Source organism: Phoenix dactylifera, chromosome 2 (genome assembly GCF_051530095.1).
Source record: "Phoenix dactylifera cultivar Ajwa chromosome 2, Ajwa_hap1_PhDact_Kaust_v1.1, whole genome shotgun sequence".
Lineage (NCBI taxonomy): Eukaryota > Viridiplantae > Streptophyta > Magnoliopsida > Arecales > Arecaceae > Phoenix > Phoenix dactylifera.
This window is the reverse complement of record NC_143191.1, coordinates 31,786,825-31,795,564: the sequence shown is the minus strand read 5'-3', so window position 1 is coordinate 31,795,564 and position 8,740 is coordinate 31,786,825. Positions and strand designations below refer to the sequence as shown.

The 8,740-nt window shown below is 37.6% G+C and overlaps 1 pseudogene across 1 annotated transcript; it reads right to left on the bottom strand.

Moving 5' to 3' along the window:
* Nucleotides 1-866: 866 nt before the first annotated feature.
* On the bottom strand, nt 867-5,178 carry LOC148714675 (ESCRT-related protein CHMP1B-like; annotated as a pseudogene). Its single transcript, XR_015975287.2, has 2 exons — nt 4,311-5,178; nt 867-1,214 (listed from the first exon to the last, which is right to left on the bottom strand). The product of XR_015975287.2 is annotated as an ESCRT-related protein CHMP1B-like (transcript).
* Nucleotides 5,179-8,740: the final 3,562 nt, after the last annotated feature.

The following is an 8,740-nucleotide window of genomic DNA, read 5'->3' as shown; positions in this document are numbered from 1 at the left end:
AGTTGGATTAGGACATATCCCATGCCATTACACACTAGTAGCTTAGGTTGTACTTTGGTAGAGAGGATAATTTTTGGAGGACTACCTTCTCTGTTATAGTCTTATAGACTGAATAATCTATTCTATGGAATAAGATATTTTTTTGGCACTTGATTGAAGGGAACTAGAAAGCATTTCTGTCTCTCTTTTTTTTTTAGCAAACATCACTATATCCCCTGAAAGTGCTTTCCACCCTCTCCAAAAACGCGCCCAAATAGGGCCTAAGTGGTTAGCAGAATCCAGTCCATACACCCCATTCCATGGGAAAGACCAAACTCCTTGCACACTGAACTGTCTTTTCTTCCCTCCTAAACTATATGAGTGCATGATATTGATGGAAATGTTATAGGATTTTTTTGTAAAAAAAATGAGTAACAAAATATTATAGGTCATAAACACAAGAAAGAATTAGAACTAAGACCTAGACAAATTATAAGTTACAATGGAAATGATGGATCTCGATAAAATGCAACCTCTTCTCAATTCTCAGATACCCCTTCATTTACTTGGGATGAAGGATACAAAACATGTGCTTTCTTTCAACATCCCAAGTCATCAACCTACTTCTCCAATTTTAGTGAGTCTTACAGGCAGGATACCAGCAGACTTACTTTAGGATGAATATATTACCCAATCCTGGTTATTCGTTATTTTTTTCCTAATTGACAAAGTTATGGTAGTTTGCAATTCAACATGTAATCCCTAAGGATGTCCAGAAACAAACCATATCATCATATGATGACACCATGTAACTAGTTTTCTATTCATCCAAAGTGCATACAACCTTAAGAGACATCACATCAAAATGCAATCCCGAAAGTAATAAGTTATGTTTTAAGAATCAATAGTTCAAACATTACCTGGTACTCTTTACAAATATCCAAAAGACAAGCCACTTGTTTATTTATAATCACAAGAACAATCAAGCACCTAATGTCCTCCAGTTCGGATCGTAGGCCGTCATCCAATAAATGGTATCTACAAGTATATCAACTAAAATCATATCAACTAAAATCACCAATAGATGGTATCTACAAGTATATCAACAAACATCACCTCTTCAACATATAACGGATGAAGGCTTCGCATATAGATTTCAGCAAGAGAAATTGAAGGCCCGCAATAGGATGAAATTTGAATAAGTCAGCATGTGAATACCTAAGATTTTCCATTATCTGCTCATTAAAGGTAAATAATTAGTTACTAGTCATAAAAATATATAATGGCAAGCTGTCATCTGGAGCACAGCTTACGAGAAATAAAAAAGAAGTGCCAAAGACTGCGAAAGAATAAGGCATGAAGATAGTAGACAGAAAACTGCAGTTATGTATTGTCTTGTCATTACAAATGAGATGATTCATTCTGTTCATTAAAATTAGAGTCCTGGAACGGATCATGAGTAGAGATAAGATGATTGATTCTGTTCGTTAAAATTAAAGTCTGGAACGAATAATTCTTTTTGTACTTGAAGAAGAAAAGGAGTCATTTAATCTCTTATGGTAATAACTCACCAAGTTTAAAAACCAATGAAAATAGGGTGACATTCAAAGGAAAGGACAATGGACATGATGGAGCTATACAGAAGAAAGATAACAAACCATGTATGAACCAAGGAAATTGACTGAGGATCATCACCATACATGTAGTCTCTTGGTGGATGATCATCGAGGTTACTATACTACAGACTGCTAATTCAAAAGTGCAGTTAGAGATTGTTGAGGGCTTCACAAGCGAAAATTGCTTTATTTATCGGAAACCTTTTGTCTTAGAATGATAGTTTGCCTGCTCAAGCATAAATTCGACAAAATTGAGAAGGTAGAACCTCACTTAGAGAAGAACCTATCTTGAGATCAAGAAGGAATCATCAAGGTTCACGGAAAAACAATAAACATCAACATCAGTCAGATTAAAACAGCATAAAAAATTTATGTTTTCACTAGAATATGTATCTATACAAATTCTGAATTAAATGAATAATCATTATTCAGAACACAAGGTAGTCACCATCCACTGAGATTTCGGGCATGTTTGGAAGCCTGGCAAGCTGTCCCTGGAATAGACTCATTCAATGGAAGGTGAGAAAAGGGGCAGCAATTGAAAGAGAAGATTTTTAGTCAATGGGGGAAGCCCCTGGATCATGCAATTCTGAAAAATTGAGGTGCCACATTCCTTCTGCGAGGTTATTACATAGTATCAGTTTGTATGAATCAAAAATTACCCAAACTGATAAAACTCTCTCTCCCTATGACACAACTCCTCAACATATTCATTTTTTTAGCCATCTATGGACTATTCCACGGACAAACTGTCCGAGCATCCAAACAGGGCCTTAGGAAGAAAAAATCTATGATTTAACTAGAACAAAAATCACAAACTAACTCTTACATACAAGATCTGTTGCACATCAGGAAAAAAAAGAAACCCGTCTCCATATATATGCACAAGATTGTTGAAGAAAATATAAAAGTGGTGTCGCTTGGATACCACCATGAATTTGTGTACAGCATAAACTGTTGTCAAACATCATATGAGGAATCAGATTTTTGAAGCTCTAAGATTTGAAAAAAACAAGACATTATTAAATGAGTTTGCCTGTGACCTTATGTAAATAATTTTTATATCCACATCATCATCCAATCAATATATCATTGAAAAAAATATATATTCTGTAGTAGAAAGCATGAGACAATTTAGATGAAATATGACCAACATTTTATCATGTACAATTTGTATGTGAACCAAAAACTGAAATTTTTCCCAACATGTCTAGTACATGACATTGATCAGCAAAAAACAGAAGACACTTTTTTTTTGTGTGGATTTGCAATAGCAAAACAATAGAAAGTTGGAGCTCTTAAGATCTGGTTTGAAGAATTCCTCCATAAAGATAAGGGTGTGTTTTGTTCATGACCGGAAACGAAATCAGAATGGATTGGAATAGAAATCGGAATGGCCATATTCTCCAATGTGTTTGGTTCATAATCGGAATCGAAATGGAATTTGAATAATAGGGGACAACAAAGAGTGGGTGTTGGGGTTGGGGCATTCTCATTTCCTCCGAGATCGAAACAGGAATGGCACTCCCCCCAACCAAATGACTAGAATGGGAGTCACTCATTCCCATTTCCATTCCAAAGTCCAACTTCCTCCCCCCAACCAAACATGCCCTTTCCGATTAATACAAAATTCAAAAAATCCTCCAAGTAGCTGACTTTGTATCCATACATGTGCAATCTTAGTATTTAAACCAGGTATAAAGAGTTCACAGTCACAACATAGAATAAGTTACAGGCGGATGCCTGCCTATAAATATGATAGATATTTGAGGGTCATGGATGGCTGGAACATCCTTAGCAAATAGGCACCTAGCCAATTTTTATGGCATAACTTTGGGTAAAACAACAACAGAAACTAATTTTAAAATAAGTGTAACCCGGTCGGGATTGGCGTAACATGGCATCTAGAGTTGGTGTATTTTCTTGATCAGCAATACATGAAGGTCCCATGCAAATGGGGTGAAGTGTCGGGAACTAAAAAGGATAACCATATCGTTTTGCCAATGCAAGAACATCTAAATCAACTTCTATTACTCTATTAGGAGACAATTAAGCCTCATCCCCATATTTGATCACCCTAAGAGACTACCCTCCTTAGCAAATCTCACAAGGAAAGTGAAAATATTTTACCTAGAACAAGCGAATCAACCTATCCTAACTCTATTTAAACGGTTGGCTTTACATAAGGAAGTCGATCGAGCCCCACGCAACCGATAATAGAGCCTAGTATGAAATAACATGGAAGCTCCCAATAGTGAATGATAACTCCAATCTATGCTATTAAAGAAAACGTGCAGTTGAAATCATCAATGAAATTTTTAGTAAGATAATTCTCATGGTTCTACAACTTTGCATTATGTGAAGCCATGGTTAAAACAACCATCGTGCACTCAGTTGCATGATTGCACCTCATGAAACGTGTAGCATCACGATCCACTAGCATGACACATATATTATCTGCTACACATTGGGCTAGTACATAATAGTGTGTATCATCCTGATGTATACAAACGAAGATCATTGCTGGTCATGCAGTATCAACTAGTGTACTGTGGAATCCATAATTCAGCTACTACTACCAAAAGATTATAAAGACTTATTATCCTTGGTGTTTTTTTCCCTTTTCTTTATATAATAATTTACGGGTGACCGTCAATAATATAAAAGAAGAGACGATTCGTGTGTGTGTGTGTGGGTGTGTGTGTGTGTCCATACCCGCATCACCGCTCCAATCTTGAAACAGAACCACTCGATCGATCGATCGATCGATCGATCAACCCGTGGCCTTCAGCTCGCCAAGCCGCCTGGAGAGGTCGTCCTCGTCGATCTTGTCAGCAGCAGGAGCGGAGATAGCGTGGGCAGCGGGCGGCGGGAGGCCGACAGCGACCTCGAGGCCGTAGTCGTCGGCGACCTGCTGCATGAGACTGTTGACCTCGAACTCGGGGGTGGAGAGGGAGGCGGACCCCTCCATGGCCCTTTCCATGAACTCGGCCTGGAGCTCCATGTTGACGAACTGGCGCTCGAAGCGGTCCATCGTCTCGGACATCTTCTGGAGGTTGCCGGCGGCGAGGGCGGAGTCGAGGGACTTCACGATGGAGCCCATGGACTTCCCCACGGACTGCATCTTGGCCTGGGTGTCGAGGCGGGAGGAGAGGCGGAGGTAGTTCATCTGCTCGGTGCGTTTGCGGATGGCGTTCTCGGCGTAGATGCGCGCGCCGTCCATGTTGCCCTTCTCGATCGCCTTCTTCATTGAGCTTCTCCGCTTTCTCCTTCTTCTCGCACTTGCGCGCTTGCCGCTGCAGGCTCTTCGCCATGAACTTCAGCTCCATGATCTGGTTCATCAACTTCTCCGCGTTCCCCATTACCGCCGCCACCCCCGCCGCTGCAGGCGGTGGATCGATCGGATGGGGTGCCAAATGCCTAGGGTTAGGGTTCCGGCGACGATGGAGGGCGGATAGGATAGGATTATCGCTGGACGGAATTCGACGGGGCTCGGAGAGGCAGAAAGGCTTCGGTACTAAAGGACCGTGTCTAAAAATCTTCGTCCTCGAAATGCCGCTGTGTCACGCGAAACCATGATTAACGCGTGCTGATGTCGTCTGTCATATGTACCGCAGTGCAAGTGAGGTGATATGGTCTTATAAGGGATAATCCTAGCCGTTCATGCTAGATCAAACATTACCGTAAGTAGTGGATTCTAGTTAGCATGGTGCCTTTTATCGCTTGTTATAATAAATTTCAGGACTTTTTTGGTATTTTCTTTGTTAAAAAAGTAATTTGTTCTAAAATTTACTTTATTTTTATGAGTACTTGTCTACTTTCTAGGATATTTTTAATTATGCATCAACTTATGTACCAGCTCATCACCAATATATGCACACCCATCTGGAACCAAAGATATAATTGTTCATAACAATGTAGTGACTCCTTTTGCAAAATTGTCTCTAGTTAAATTACTTTAGGAATCGATGTTTATTGAACTGCTCGAGATCCTTTTGAACTTGCATGTTTCGAATTCAATTTCTCATTTAATACAATGTTAATAGCCTTGCTTATCATATTGTGTCACTCTCCGTAGGGGTGTAAATGGGTCAAGTTGGGTCGGGTTATGAGTGACTCCAACCCAATCTGATTTCTTATTTGGTTTCTAATTTTATATCCAAACTCAGCCCGATAGAAGATTAGGTCGGATCCACCGCTACAATTTTTGACCTAATAGGCCATTCAGGTCGTATCGGGTCCATGTATAATACTGACCCAATCCAAAAAAATTTGGGTTTGATTCGATGGCTTAAGAACTTATGTTTGCACACTCGTAGGCTGCAGCCCACGGACTCAAATAATTTTACAAATTCAGATCGGATCGGGTCGGGTCGGGTTGGGTAGGGCTGTAGGATTGAAACCCAAAATTATCCAAATTTTAAATTGATCAAGTCGGGTTGGATCTGAATTCAGTAAATCCAGACCCAACCCGAAAAATGGAACGAGTTCAATTTTAAGACCCAACCCGACCTCAGAGGTCCTCCAAAATGGGTCGGGTTGGATCTAAATGGGTCGGGCCGGGTTGCGGGTCTACTGACCCATTTGCAACCTTAATTCCTGAAAACCATAAATATTTATTTAAGTGACACAATGTATTTGCACATTTGGGTTTTATTTATTTTGTGAAATCATCAATTTATTCTCTCTTATAACCGACATGCAACTGATATTTTATCTTATTGTAGGTGGATTATCCATGAGTTTTTTTAGACTTTGTTTGATCAGCAAGGATGTGAAACCCCCAAATCAAGTTGTGTTTTGACATTTTGAGCTGTGCCTGTGGTTACCCGCAGCTTTTGCTTACTCTCTCAGTTTGGGTTGGAACAAAAGATGGCATATTGCAAATCAACGCCCTCATGTAAGCATCCTGAATGCATGGCATGCTTTGATTCTCCCGTGACAGTGAGAGATTAGCAAGCAAATAAGGCACGAGTTGGTAAGCACGACTTGGAGGGCGAAGGATGGCGTTGTGTATCACTCCAATAAAGCACTTCATTTGATCTTGAGTTTTTTGGCATGAATATTTTTTAAAAAATTCAAATTTGCATAAATATTTTTTTAAAATTTATATTTATTTTTTATCCTCATAAAACACTATTTTTGTACAAATACCCCTAATATAACGATTCTTTTAACACCATTAGTAAAAGCTATATTTATTTTAATTAAAAATAAATTTAAATTTTGTAATTACTTTTTTATCTCCTATCGTGATCGTCTTATAAATTTCTTTTTGTGCATTTACCAAAAAAGGATATTTTAGTTATTTTAATTTAAAATTGTTAATTTTTTAATGATGTTAGATAGCGTGGGTACATATACAAAAATAAAAATAAAAAAAGAATAAAATAGCAAAACAAGTGTTTTATGAGGGTATATATGCAAATATTAATTTTGAAAGGGTATTCATGCAAAATTCGATATTTAAAATGGTATTCATGCAAAAAAAATTCTTTTATTTTTGCACAAAGTGGGGCTTCAAGTGGAAACATCATACCCATGGAAATATAAAGTGGGACTTCTTGTGATTTTGATGCCTCTCTCACCCTAAATAGATGGGCAGAGACATCCATGGTTGCTATTCAAATATTACTAGATTGACGCAGCAATTAGTTCCAACTCTCGAGTCTTTGATGCTGCATAACATTAGATAATACTTAGCAAGTATTGTTACGGTATTTCCTTCAAAAATTGGTTTCTAGATCACCTCCTACTTTGCAATTCTACCCTTGGATGGTGCTTGAATGTCTACTCGATGGGTCAAGGAAGCAAGGCCCAAATGGATATACGTGTTTATTTTCTAACATGATATACGAGGGGGTAATATCAAGACCTTGTCCATCATCCCATAGCTAACCCCTTTTTTTTTTTTTCTGATTTGATGTGCATAACATCATGATCGTTCACATCTACAATCCTTCTCTTGCATGTAGGATTGTGACCTTCCACCTAAACCATATTCTTTTAGGTATCATGCATGCATGCATGTATATGAGATAATGCAGTGGCATGTGGTTGGCCATGCAAGAGCGTGCATGGCAAATCATAGTGCACGTAGCTAATCACAACTTAGCTATGTCAGCATAAAGCCTAAAAAAAAAATAAAAAAATAAAAAAAAATTCAGATGAATTTTTCAATTTTGTTTAAATGTTGTAATGTAGTAATTATCATATCAAAATACATTATAGCAGAAATTTGGGTAATTCGGGCCTTAAAAAGACCACCCCTGTAGGCCATTAACTTGACTCAGAATAATCATTTAATTTTTTCCTAGTTTTTAATTTTTTTTGGTATTTTTATAATTATAGAAGTGCCCACCTTTACCTATCCTATCTCTCAATAACTAAATCTTATCCCAGATGACATGACAAGGAGTAATACCATTCAAACTCTCATTGTTCTATGGAAGCTTCTCATTTGATAGCTTTAGGACTCGTTTAGTTTATGAAAAAAAAAGAGAGTGAAAAAAGTAAGGCAACAGAGAAATAAAGAAATATTTTATATTTAGATGAAGTTTTCAAAAAAAATTAAAAAATAGTTTTTGTATGGAATAAAATTTTTATATTTCATAAAAAATCATATGCAATATAGAAAAATCCTAATTCTTACTAGTTGAGAATTGATTTTTTTTTGCCAAAAATATCGTTAAACTTTAAAATGGAATGAGATAAGACCCTTTAAGATCTTTTTGTTTATTAAGAGCATAATAAATACTTTACATGATTTTTCTAAAAAAATAGATGCCCAATCAAATATAAATTATTTTGAAATGTGCCACTTTTCTATGGCCAATCAAACATGCAAAAATTACTTTTCAGGCGTCAAAACGTTTATATTTTAAATTACTTTTACGATTTTTTTTTTATATTTATAAAGTGTCGTGGCAAACCCTTTGGCAAACCTCACTTTAAGATCCAAATCAATTCTCTCTCCCCTTAATTAAGAACCATAGCATGAGGCACCTCCTTAAAAAACACAAAAAAAAAAGCAAAGCTCAAAACACCCCCATTAAAGTTTCACCCGCATGCAAAGCCTCTCACCGACAGGTGGGCCCCCGAACGACGAATCCATTAGAGGGCGCGGGTGTGCGTGGAATTAGAAA